Below are 14,593 nucleotides of genomic sequence, written 5' to 3'. Positions count from 1 at the left end.
GTCTCACAATGGCGTAATCAATCAGGTGCCAATGTTTGGAGTGTGGGTGCATCCAGAATGTTTTGTGCTTATTTTTTAGTTGGAAGATGGTGTTTCTGATGGTCAAGTCATGATCAGCACAGAAGCTTAGCAGCCATAGGCCATTAGCATTGGCTTGTCCAATGCCATGCCTGCCAATAACACCACTCCACACCGTGTTGTCCTTCCCCACTCTGGCATTGAAATCGCCCAACAGGAAGATCTTGTCCTCCTTAGATGTGCGACTGAGGGCCTCATCAAATGCCCAGTAGAAGCGGTCCTTAACATCTTCCTTTGATGGTAGCGTTAGTGCATAGGCACTAAGAAGGATGGCATATATTTTCTTAGCCAAAGGGATCCTGAGTGACATTAGACTTTCACTTATGCCAACTGGTGTTTCTGGGAGTTTTGGTAGGAGGCTGATTTTATTGCAAATCCCACACCATGCTGATGCTCCCCTCCTGGAGGGTATCCTTTCAGAAGAAAGTGTAACCTTGCCCTTCTTTCTTCAGGGATCCTTCATCCAGGAGTCTGGTTTCACTTAGTGCAGCAATATCAACATTGGTTAAGTTCCGCTGCAATGAGTGCAGTTCTGCGCTGGGGTCTATCAGTGGCAATGCTAGTGTCCAGGAGTGTCCTTATGTTCCATGATGCCAGTTTAAGAGGGATCATTTTCTTTGTTTTATTTCGACCGCTGAGTGGAATTCCCGACAAGTGAGGTAGCCTGTCCAGGATGGTTTTGAGTGGGCAATGTTTGGGCCACCTTTTCTAGGCCATTCCCCAGTTGGGGTGAGCAGTGCAATCCTAAATAGGGCTGCTCAGACGTACAGGGGTCTGCCGAGAGCAGCTGCCACTCAATTTCAGCTACTAGCGACCATTGATAGCCCTGTACCGCTGGTGTGCAGGGTTCTGACTAAGAGCTTCTGGTGCATTCATACTTGCTCCCGTTATCAGACACCCCATCGCCACCAGACTTTGTTTAATTTCCGGTAGCTGGTCTCACCGAGGCAGAGATGAATACCTGTGCAGAGGAGCTTGTTTAAAGTGCCACTAGGGGTTCGCATGTCCCAGCAGCACTTCTTCACTGTGAGAGGGTGGGATCCGGTGGCAAGGGGAACCCAGGACGACCGGCACTCTTCCACAGTTGCAGGAGGCTGCCGGAGCTCCAGTTTTTTGGAGGACCGCCTGTCGTGTGCCGCCAACCACGTTGCTTTTCTCTCAGGGTGTGCTCCCCTAGCCTTTGTCCTCCTAGACTTACCCACAAGGCAGCGGGTCTTCACCATATCCCTGGCTAGGGGGCAGTCAGGTACTAGGCCTTTGCCAAGGGCGGGGTAACAGTTGTTAAGGGGTTAACCTCCTAGTGCCCCAAGACCCCCAAAGACTAGCCTCCACTGCCGGATGCACATTAATGTCATGCCAGGACACATATATATATATAGACACATATATATATGTATATATATATATATATTTACATACATACATACATACACTACCGTTCAAAAGTTTGGGATCACCCAAACAATTTTGTGGAATAGCCTTCAATTCTAAGAACAAGAATAGACTGTCGAGTTTCAGATGAAAGTTCTCTTTTTCTGGCCATTTTGAGCGTTTAATTGACCCCACAAATGTGATGCTCCAGAAACTCAATCTGCTCAAAGGAAGGTCAATTTTGTAGCTTCTGTAACGAGCTAAACTGTTTTAAGATGTGTGAACATGATTGCACAAGGGTTTTCTAATCATCAATTAGCCTTCTGAGCCAATGAGCAAACACATTGTACCATTAGAACACTGGAGTGATAGTTGCTGGAAATGGGCCTCTATACACCTATGTAGATATTGCACCAAAAACCAGACATTTGCAGCTAGAATAGTCATTTACCACATTAGCAATGTATAGAGTGTATTTCTTTAAAGTTAAGACTAGTTTAAAGTTATCTTCATTGGAAATAAGGACATTTCAATGTGACCCCAAACTTTTGAACGGTAATATATATATATATATATATATATATATATATATATATATATATATATATATATATATATATATATATATATATATATATATATATATATATATATATATGTTTTTTTTAAATTTATTATTATTATTTATTTATTTATTTTTGGTACATCCTGCAGGACAAAATTGTGGACCCCTGCCTCAAAATATTGCCACTTTCGCCCAAACTTTCTGGAAAGAAATGCTGCAAGTACTGACATTTTAAGCCACGACCTCCAGGAGGGACGGTGTACTAATTCTCACGTGTCTCAAAGTATTTTATTTTTTTCCATTAATGAAGATTCTCTCAAGTTTCTCTTACGATAAAATGTCAAAAAAATGCTACAATGTATACCTGCTTGCTAAAGCGTTGCCAAGCAACCCTTATCAACCAAACTGTTGCACTCATGTTTTCCAGCGTGAACCTCTGAGAGGACCTCACAGCGATCGCCCCCACAGCCTGCTCCCCCACCCTTCATTCTTCATTATGGAATTCAAGTGTCACTTTCAGGCCGACGCCCGCGTCCACCCTTTCTCCTGCCATTGTCTCTGCGCGCCGGGGCGGCACGACCGTCACCTAATCGCCGCTCCAATTAATTTGGGGAACCTCTGTGAGCTCCTTTAGGAGCACGGCGGCGCCTGAATGTAAACGTGCGACAAAAGAACACAGTGCGCTGTCATTGATTGACAGCGGAGCCACAACTCCTGTGTGTGTCGCCAGAATGCCAGACGGAATTATGGAAAGTTGCTGAAAGGTGGCCCTGATGAAAGAGGTCTAATTAACTTGTGTCTCAGAAAAGTTACAAGTAACCACTTTTTTCTGGAGGTCCACCTCCTGGTCGGGCTGTTTCATGGAACGTGCATATTGAACTGATGTTGCTTTTTTGTGTGGAGCACACCTGGCATCTCTATGCTCCTTTATGTGCCGGGTGAAACAGTGAAACTGTGCCATTATCCCACCGTGCAGGTCTTTTGTCAAACACTTCTCTTTTTTTTTGCCTTAATTGGCCATATTCCCAAAGGTTCTTGATAATTTGTGCAAAAGGACAAAATGCGTGATAATTAGGATAAACCCCATAATGAGATGCCAGTCGTGCAAAACTAAATAGACATTATTGCTGTCTGTCATGATTGGATGAAGCCCGATTGGATTTGTCATACACGGCTAAATGTGAACAGAACCGGCATTGGGGCCGTAATTAATTCAGTCGTTTGTAACAATTAATGTCTTGTAATCATTCATTCTATGGCCCATAGCTCTCACATGGACACTGGGACAAAAAGTGGTGAATAGGACAGTTTGAATGTGTTACGTGCTTCAGGTTGTCGGACCAGAATTTCTACAGCAGGGCTATTCAACTAAAATACAACTTAGGTCACTTCGAAACTTGGTAGACAAAAACTTTTGCAGTAAATTCCTAAAAACTCCTCCTGTTGGGGGCCACACACCGAACAATTATTTAGGGTCATTTTGATATTTTTATTTTATTTTTTAAAATCAATAAAAATACACTTTTTTTTAAACCTTTAAGATTCTCTTCAAATTTGGTCATAACAATGTTAAAAACAAGTCATATATTGTTATTATTTTCAATCTCAAGATAAACTTCAGATACATCTTTTGATATAAATAAAAAATAAGGTTTTTAAGTTTAATGCATTTTTTGTCCTTTTAATGGCAAAACAAAATAAGCAATAAGTCAATATTTAAATAAGTCAATATTTCATGAAAACAGAATTCATTATTATTTTTTGAAAAAATGACAGTTTTTTTTGTTTGTTTGATCCTACTAAAATTTTGGAGCATCGGAAACGGCCCCATTCATAAAAGTATTAAACAAAAGTCAAATATAAAAATAAAAAAATGTTTATCATTCAGTGCCTTAATCAAAATCGATTTGTTGGTATAAAGAAAAAAAACACACACCAAAAAAACAGTTTTAGCACAAACACAACATAGGCAATATTCCCCCCTCCCAAAAAAAGAAAATTCAAAGTGGAATATTTAATGAAGTATTTGAAGCCTTAAATAAGTCAATAATTCATAACAATGTTGATTTTAATTGATGATTTTTTAAACAATGACAGTTAAAAAATAAAAAATAAAAATCCCACTAAAATTATTGGGGATCCAAAAGGGCCTTTTTGGAAAAAATTAATTTTTGTCCTTTTTATGGCAAAAACACAAAATATGCAATGGTATGAAAAGGGGTAGGACTAAATAAGCTCAGCTTCTTCCTACTCCTTTTCGGACATGCTGTCATTACAGCACGTACAGTTGTTTCATTAAACAACTGAAAATATGTGATGCATTACATTGTATCGTATGCATGTTCGAAATAAACTGAAACTGAAATGAACTGAACTGAACTGAAAACTGAAAGAAACAAACATATCCGCATTATTCACATTGCTGCTTCATCACTTAGTTATTGTGGTCAAAAAACAATTACCACTCCACCTAAACTTGAAGATAAGCATAATTAAAGGCCTACTGAAAGCCACTACTACCAACCACGCAGTCTGATAGTTTATATATCAATGATGAAATCTTAACATTGCAACACATGCCAATACGGCCGGGTTAACTTATAAAGTGCAAATTCCCGCCACACTTCCGGTTGAAAAACTCCTTTGGATATGATTTATGCGCGTGACGTCACAAAAGCAACGGAAGTGGTTGGACCCCATTGGACCCGATAGAAAAGCCTCTTGTTTTCTTCGACAAAATTCCACAGTATTCTGGACATCTGTGTTGGTGAATCTTTTGCAATTTGTTTAATGAACAATGGAGACTGCAAAGAAGAACGTTGTAGGTGGGATCGATCGGTGTCTTAGCGGCTAAGTACAATACTGTAATACCTGTGATATTTGCATTAGTGTACTGTGTCTTTAAGGGTTTGGGGAACGCGCATGCGCGAGTGAGTTGGCGGAGAACTTGAGTGTGTGTGAGCGTGAGTTGTTAATGAAGCGATTGAGCAGCGCTTCCTCGTCTGTGTGACTCCTTCTCCGCATTACAATACTTACAGCAACACAACAAGGACTACTTACTACGCCTAGCTGATGCTTGCCGCCAAACCCACGGATGAAGTCCTTCGTCGTGCCGTTGATCGCTGGAATGCAGGTGAGCACGGCTGTTGATGGGTTTCTATCTTCATTTGAGAACGATGCTATCGTGCTAGCTCAGTAGCTAAGTGTGTCACCGATGTATTGTCTTGGAGATAAGTCACTTTAAATGTCCATTTCGCGTGCTCGACTCTCATTTTCAAGAGGATATAGTATCCGAGGTGGTTTAAAATACAAATCCGTGATTCACAATAGAAAAAGGAGAGAGTACATAGTTCTGTGAGGTCTGGTTGCTAAGTTAGCTTCAATGGCGTCGTTAGCACAGCATTGTTAACCTTCGCCAGCCTGGAAAGCATTAACCGTGTATTTACATGTCCACGGTTTAATAGTATTGTTGATTTTCTATCTATCCTTCCAGTCAGGGGTTTATTTTTTTTGTTTCTATATGCAGTTAAAGCACAATGCTATCACGTTAGCTCGTAGCTAAAGCATTTCGCCGATGTATTGTCGTGGAGATAAAAGTCACTGAATGTCCATTTCGCGTTCTCGACTCTCATTTTCAAGAGGATATAGTATCTGAGGTGGTTTAAAATACAAATCCGTGATCTACAATAGAAAAAGGAGAGTGTGGAATCCAATGAGCCAGCTTGTACCTAAGTTACGGTCAGAGCGAAAAAAGATACGTCCATCACTGCCTCTCAAGTCCTTCACTGTAACGTTCCTCATCAACGAATCTTTCATCCTCGCTCAAATTAATGGGGTAATCATCACTTTCTCGGTCCGAATCTCTCTCGCTCCATTGTAAACAATGGGGAATTGTGAGCAATACTAGCTCCTGTGACGTCACGCTACTTCCGGTACAGGCAAGGCTTTTTTTTATCAGCGAGCAAAAGTTGCGAACTTTATCGTCGATTTTCTCTACTAAATCCTTTCAGCAAAAATATGGCAATATCGCAAAATGATCAAGTATGACACATAGAATGGATCTGCTATTCCCGTTTAAATAAAAAAAAAATCATTTCAGTAGGCCTTTAAGTATGAAGCATAAGTCAATTCCAGACGGTTAATAATAAATAAGGTTTTTATACCTAACATGCCACGTTACAAAATAATAAAAGTGTGTATGATGTGCCAATACAGTATCTTATCAGGTTAATATCAGTATTGGCAATAATGAAGGTTGTATCGGTACACCACCACAATTGTATATTGTGTATTATTGTGTACTGGAACACAAGTCACAGTTGAAGTCAAGTTATTTTCTGTCAGTGTGACATGTGGGAGTACAATCATATCCTTTCACATTCTTCCTCTTTTTAGCTAATAAGGCCTGTGGACTCATGTCATGATTGCGCTCCTTAAGGGGACCTTGTACAAAGCATCTTGAGAGGCCACCTTCTGTGAAGATGGTGTCCTCAACCATATTAAAAGCTACAATTTTTCAGCAATCCACTTGCCAATCGTGTCAGTAATTTGTCTGAGGTCCTGAAGTTATGGCGTCTTCTTTTGTTGTTGCTTTGTTTTTAACTCTAACTTACCACATACTTGCCAACCTTGAGACCTCCAATATCGGGAGGGAGGGAGGGGGGGGGCATGGTTGGGGGCGTGGTGGTTATTTACAGCTAGAATTCACCAACTTGAGTATTTCATATATATATATATATATATATATATATATATATATATATATATATATATATATATATATATATATATATATATATATATATATATATATTTTTTTTTTTTTATTTTATTTTATTATACATATAAATAAAATAAATACTTGAATTTCAGTGTTCCGGTGGCTATCCATTAGATGGCAGTATTGTCCTGTTTAACTTCTCCGTTCATGATGAGTATATCATTTCGGCCACCGTGTTCAATGGAGAAGTCTGTTCTACAAAATTTACAGGCAACATACACCTTCCCCTTCGAACTGTCCTGGATGAACTGAAATTCTTATTTCCATTCGTTTTGGAACTTGCAAGCGTATTTCTTCATCTTGCTCGTCGACGGCGTCGCCATGTCTGTAATTTCCTCGTTCTTCTGCTTTGTCTCCTTGTTGTGTGCGCAGTTGTGCACTCTACTCTCTAAAAGCCCTAGATGTTATGACGTCATTGGGCAGGCAAGCTGTTTATATTGTGGGAAAGCGGACGTGAGAACAGGCTGTCCCCACTCAGGTCCGCATTGAGCTGGAGGGGGCGCGGCCTCCAGCTCTGGCTGAATACCGGGAGTTTGTCGGGAGAAAATCTCTGCCGGGAGGTTATCGGGAGAGGCGCTGAATACCGGGAGTCTCCCTCTAAAAACGGGAGGGTTGGCAAGTATGACTTACCATCAAGAGAGAAAATACTGAGCAATTGTGTTTAACATGATTTCTAGACGGGAAAGGGGTAGGATTGCGTAAGCTCTGCTTCTTTCGACTGATTTTCGGACATGTTAAGATGTGAAACTGTAAACATATCATGTAAACATCCAGGGGTTTAATCAGTTTGCAATGCAGTCTGCTGAAAATGATGGAAAGTGCCACTCTTCATAGCAACTGACGTTGTGGTCATAGTTGGAATTGCCAAGAAAGTGGCTCGTGCCACCCCCCAATTCGTCACGTTTCAGGAGTCAGGTAAATCACGACGGACGGGGCCATATGAATCCCCTTCATACTGTGAATTGTTATTTTCTTTTCAATATTCTTTTTGTTGTTGTTTAGTTTTTTTCTCTTTTTGTCGTTAAACGTACCCCCCAAAAAACGTACAAAAAATACTAAATGTTGTTTAGGCTCATCCATCCCGATGGAAGTTTATTGTTTATATCTTAACTTTGTCACATTAAAAATACACTAAAACAATAACCACAATATTTCTCATAAAGTATTAACACACACACACACACACACACACACACACACACACACACACACACACACACACACACACACACACACATACACCATACTTGCCAACCCTCCCGAATTTCAATGCCTCTCCCGAAAATCTCCAGGGACAAACATTCTCCCGAATTTCTCCCGATTTCCAGCCGGACTTAAGGCACGCCCCCTCCAGGTCCGTGCGGACCTGAGTGAGGACAGCCTGTCGTCACGTCAAACGTAAACCGTTGGCCAACCAAAAAGTTACTTTTTGGCTGTAAACCGTTGACCAACCAAAAAGCTACTTTTTGGTTGTGAACCGTTGGCCAACCAAAAAGTTACTTTTTGGTTGGCCAACGGTTTACTTTGTATTGCACACCCTGACGGCAAGTGTGGGAGTCGGTTCTGAAGTATGAAGTAAAGAGACGTAACTTCATCACCTCACCTGGTTATTGACTCCAACCCAGAATATTACACTGCACATACCTATGCTCCTTCAAAGGCTGTGCTACTGGCTGCAAAACATTGCACTTTAAAATACAAAAATGAGTAGAGAGGAGTGTTATGTATGTATATGTGTAAATAAATGAACACTGAAATTCAAGTATTTATTTTATTTATATGTATATATATAATAAAATACATATTTATATATAGCTAGAATTCACTGAAAGTCAAGTATTTATTTTATTTATATACACACCCCGTTTCCATATGAGTTGGGAAATTGTGTTGGATGTAAATATAAACGGAATACAATGATTTGCAAATCATTTTCAACCCATATTCACTTTGAGACACTTGTGATTTAGGGCTATATAAATACAAATTGATTGATTGATTGATTGATTGAATATGCTACAAAGACAACATATTTGATGTTCAAACTGATAAACATTTTTTTTTTTTCAAATAATCTTTAACTTTAGAATTTGATGCCAGGAACACGTGACAAAGAAGTTGGGAAAGGTGGCAATAAATACTGATAAAGTTGAGGAATGCTCATCAAACACTTATTTGGAACATCCCACAGGTGAACAGGCAAATTGGGAACAGGTGGGTGCCATGATTGGGTATACAAGTAGATTCCATGAAATGCTCAGTCATTCACAAACAAGGATGGGGCGAGGGTCACCACTTTGTCAACAAATGCGTGAGCAAATTGTTGAACAGTTTAAGAAAAACCTTTCTCAACCAGCTATTGCAAGGAATTTAGGGATTTCACCATCTACGGTCCGTAATATCATCAAAGGGTTCAGAGAATCTGGAGAAATCACTGCACGTAAGCAGCTAAGCCTGTGACCTTCCATCCCTCAGGCTGTACTGCATCAACAAGCGACATCAGTATGTAAATGATATCACCACATGGGCTCAGGAACACTTCAGAAACCCACTGTCAGTAACTACAGTTGGTCGCTACATCTGTAAGTGCAAGTTAAAACTCTCTTATGCAAGGCGAAAACCGTTTATCAACAACACCCAGAAACGCCGTCGGCTTCGCTGGGCCTGAGCTCATCTAAGATGGACTGATACAAAGTGGAAAAGTGTTCTGTGGTCTGACGAGTCCACATTTCAAATTGTTTTTGGAAACTGTGGACGTCGTGTCCTCCGGACCAAAGAGGAAAAGAACCATCCGGATTGTTATAGGCGCAAAGTTGAAAAAACAGCATCTGTGAGGGTATGGGGGTGTATTAGTGCCCAAGACATAAGTAACTTACACATCTGTGAAGGCGCCATTAATGCTGAAAGGTACATACAGGTTTTGGAGCAACATATGTTGCCATCCAAGCAACGTTACCATGGACACCCCTGCTTATTTCAGCAAGACAATGCCAAGCCACGTGTTACATCAACGTGGCTTCATAGTAAAAGAGTGCTGGTACTAGACTGGCCTGCCTGTAGTCCAGACCTGTCTCCCATTGAAAATGTGTGGCGCATTATGAAGCCTAAAATACCACAACGGAGACCCCTGGACTGTTGAACAACTTAAGCTGTACATCAAGCAAGAATGGGAAAGAATTCCACCTTAGAAGCTTAAAAAATGTGTCTCCTCAGTTCCTAAACGTCTACTGAGTGTTGTTAAAAGGAAAGGCCATGTAACACAGTGGTGAACATGCCCTTTCCCAACTACTTTGGCACATGTTGCAGCCATGAAATTCAAAGTTAATTATTATTTGCAAAAAAAAATAAAGTTTATGAGTTTGAACATCTTGTCTTTGTAGTGCATTCAATTGAATATGGGTTGAAAATGATTTGCAAGTCATTGTATTCCGTTTATATTTACATCTAACACAATTTCCCAACTCATATGGAAACGGGGTTTGTATTCCGTTTATATTTACATTTGTGCGGGTTTGGGTTGGGGTGGTGGGGTCTTTTGGTGGGGGGGGGTGTTGGTGTCTCTTGTTTGCGTGTTGGCGTTTGGGCTTGCTGGCGGGCTGGCGCTGGCTGGTCTCTGTGATCCTGTTGGCGTGTGGTTGCCGGTCGCGTTTTTTTTTGATCGCTTTGATTTGATTGGGTGGTGCTGGCTGTCTGGGGGTGTTGTGGCTGCTGTTTCTGCTGCCGTTTGTTTGTGGTGTGGGCGCCCGTGGCTGCTGGGTCTGGTGCAGGGGGGTGGCTGATGTTGTGACTGGTGGCAGCGCGCGCGAGTGGTGGTTGTCGGGGCTGACAAACTGTATATACATGTATGTGTATGTGTGTATGTATGTATGTATGTATGTATGTATGTATGTATGTATGTATGTATGTATGTGTATGCATGTGTATGTGTGTGTATGTGTACATGTGTATGTTTATGTGTATGTATATATAAATGTATGTATATTTCTGGGGGTACGTTCTGGGCCTGCCTGTCGGGTGGGGGTCGGCGCCTCAGGCTACTGCATCCGGACTGCGTGTCTGGAGCTCCTGGGTCCCACCGTCCATCCCTTCCGGGTGCCCGTCTTGGTTGGGGCCTGCTGGGTCTGGTCCCTGCGTCTACTGTGGTAGCTTGGTGCTGCAGGGTATTCCGAGGTGCTGCGAGTCGGCCAGTTGTTGGGGTGGCGACCTTGTGTGTCAGCATGTCTGTGATCTTCTTTTAATTCTTTTTTTATTTTTATTTTTATAAATAGATTTAATTAATTATTTATTCTTATTTTTTAATACATTTTATTAATATTATTATTATTATTATGTATTTATTTATTTTATTTATTTATTCCCCCTACCTCAGGGGGGGGACTCGGCGGGGCGGTTGCTGGTTGTTCCATCTCCATCGTTGGGGTCCCTGCGGGTGGGGTGGGTGGTTCCCGTGGCCCCGTGCTGGGTGGTCCTGTGGTGGCCGGCTTGGGTGGGGTGGCCGTGGGCTGGCCTCGCCGCGCTCTCAGGGGGCTCGTGGGGGCCCGGTTGCCGGTGGGGAGGGGGCGGTCTTCCCGTACGGTTGCGGGGAGTCTCCGGGCCCCTCGGGCGGGGCATCCCGCCTTTCTGTCCGTGTGGGGTGTGGTCTCTCGCTGGCTTGGGGTCTGGCTGCCCCCTGTTTTTCTCGTGCCTTGTCCTCTGCCGGGTGCGTCTGTCTGCGGCCTGCTGCTGGCCCTTGTGGGCGGCGCGGTGGGCCGGGCTCTGGGGTTCCTGTCGCTGTCCGGCTTGGCTGCGTGGGGGCGGTGGCCCCTGGTTCCCTGGGCACCACACCTACTGTTTGTGGGATGGGCTCTCGGGGAGGCTGGGGCCGTACTCTGGCTCCCGCACACACTGGGAGTCAAATGTATTGTACATGCAAATTCACATATACTCACACACATACATACAGACATACATAGGTACCTACGCTCCCACATACATATACAAATAAATACAGTACATATTTACACACTCAAAGTTCGTACATCCACACGCACATTCATTATACAAACATACTGTATACACATACTGTACATATACATTTACTGTAAAAATATACATATACACATACTGTACATATACACTCACTGTACAGACACACACATACACATACTACACATATACATTCACTGTACAAACACACACATACATATACTGTACATATACATTCACTGTACAAAAACATATATACACATACTGTACATATACATTCGCTGTACACACATATACACTTACTGTACATATACATTCACTGTACAAGCACACATATACACATTCTGTACATATACAGGTACATATGCACACATACACTCATGCACATAATCACGTTTCATCAAACATATATTAACGTTGTTGCCCTAGGGTAAACTGGGTATAACACATGGCACACTGACAAAGCTTAACCTATTGTTACTATAAAATTCTACAAGGTTAATGTAGGTTGCTTCTCTTTCTTCCCCTCCATTTTTCTGCATTCTTTTGTATCTCAAGTTATCATTACGTATATGTATTGTTGCATTTGAACAATTGTATTGTTGATAATAAAGATAAAGTATTGGTATTGTTTATTATCAATAGCACTATTTCTATTGGTATTCATATTGCTCCATTTTTAGTGTAATAATGCTCATTGTCATTTCTGTATTATTTTTTTATTTTCGCTGACTGCTTATTTGCTATTACTTTTACCATCATATTTGTACATGTCGTATTTGCTGATGTTGCTCTGTTGTTGTTGTTGTTGTTGTGTTTGCTGTTGTTGTTTTTGTCTCTCTGTCTAATCCCCCTCTTGTCCCCACAATTCCCCCCTCTGTCTTCCTTTTTCTCTCTTTCTATCCCCTCCTGCTCCGGCCCGGCTGCACCAAATGATTATATAAATACATTTAATAAAGTCAAAATACAAGTAAGGCAACAAGAGAAGTATCCTACACTTCTCTTTTGTAAAGTAAATCTGAACAGCCGATATGGGCATCTACATCTGCTATATGATTTGCCCGAGAAGCTGGGCAGGACATTATTAAAAAAATTAAAAAACAAAAAAAAAAAATATTTACATCCAACACAATTTCCCAACTCAAATGGAAACGGGGTTTGTATATATATATATATATATATAAGAAATAGTTGAATTTAAGTGAATTCTAGTTCTAAATATACTCCTCCTCCTTAACCCCGCCCCCTGGCCCCACCCACCCCTTCAAAATCTCCCCCGAATTTGGAGGTCTCAAGGTTGGCAAGTAGGACACACACACACACACACACACACACACACACTAATATATATTTTGTCAATACGTGGACTATGGGATGTTTGTTTTCCCGAGATGCAAGTAAAGTTGGACTGGACATGGCGTGAAGGTGAGGACATAATTTATTTTTAACTCTAAACTCAAAAAAAAGGAACAAACAAAAGGCGCTCACAAGGTGCGGGTACACTAGCACAAAGGCAGAACCATGGACATAAAACCAAGAAAACACTTACTGTGACGAGAACAGGGCAGCATGAACTATGAAATTGCATGAAGCAAGAGTGTCAGGGGTACAGAGCATGAATGTGCAATGTCGCCAGGCTGACTGCCTGGCAACTACAGGCTTAAATAGTGGTGACGTGATTAACAACAGGTGCGTGAGTCCAAATGAATCAGGTGCGTTACATAACGACAAGTGAAAACTAATGGGTTGTCATGGAAACAAAAACAAACAAGAGTGCACAAAGAGTCCAAAAACCAAACCGAACATAACCAAAACAAAACATGATCACACAGACATGACATATATACATACATATACATATTTATACATATACACATTTACATATACATACATATACATATATACATATTTATACATATATACATATAACATATACATAACTTTAACTTAAACTTTAATATACACACATACTGTATATACAGTATATACATATACATACACACATATACACATGTACATATATACACACACATGTATGTACATAAATATACATATATGTAAATATACATAAACACACACACACACACACACACACACACACACACACACACACACACACACACACACACACACACACACACACACACACACACACATTCTAGAACAGTGGTTGGAAAAAATGTGTACAAATTCCCAGTTTTCCCAAAATACCCATTCTCAATTTAAACTGCTACTACGTCAACGTTTTTCAACCGATTCCAAAATTCTAACACCAACCCACTCATATAATCTAGGACAACTGTGCTAGTATCTATGTACCGTATTTTCCGCACTATAAGGTGCACCCGATTATAAGGCGCACCTTCAATGAATGGCATATTTTAAAACTTTGTTCATATATAAGGCGCACCACATTATAAGGCGCACCGCATTATAAGGCGCATAGAATAGACGCTACAGTAGACGCTGGGGTTACGTTATGCATCCATTAGATGGAGCTGGGCTAAAGGGAATGTCAACAAAACAGTCAGATAGGTCAGTCAAACTTTATTAATAGATTACAAACCAGCGTTCTGACAACTCTGTTCACTCCCAAAATGAATAAACAGCTGTTTTATTATTTTCCCCGAGGTAAAGTCAGTGACGTGGTGTTTTGTTTATCTTTTAACAACAGCAAGGTATAACATGTATTGCAACATTTATATCACATAGTGGAGGGAAACTTTTCCCTAATTCAATAAACACGTAAAAAACAGTGATACTGTTACGGTAAATCAAACGTTAGTGCAATCACAATATAGTAACACTCGAAATAGTGCAGAGCAATAACAATA

Source organism: Entelurus aequoreus, linkage group LG07, assembly GCF_033978785.1.
Source record: "Entelurus aequoreus isolate RoL-2023_Sb linkage group LG07, RoL_Eaeq_v1.1, whole genome shotgun sequence".
NCBI classification, from domain to species: domain Eukaryota; kingdom Metazoa; phylum Chordata; class Actinopteri; order Syngnathiformes; family Syngnathidae; genus Entelurus; species Entelurus aequoreus.
This window is presented reverse-complemented; position numbering follows the sequence as displayed.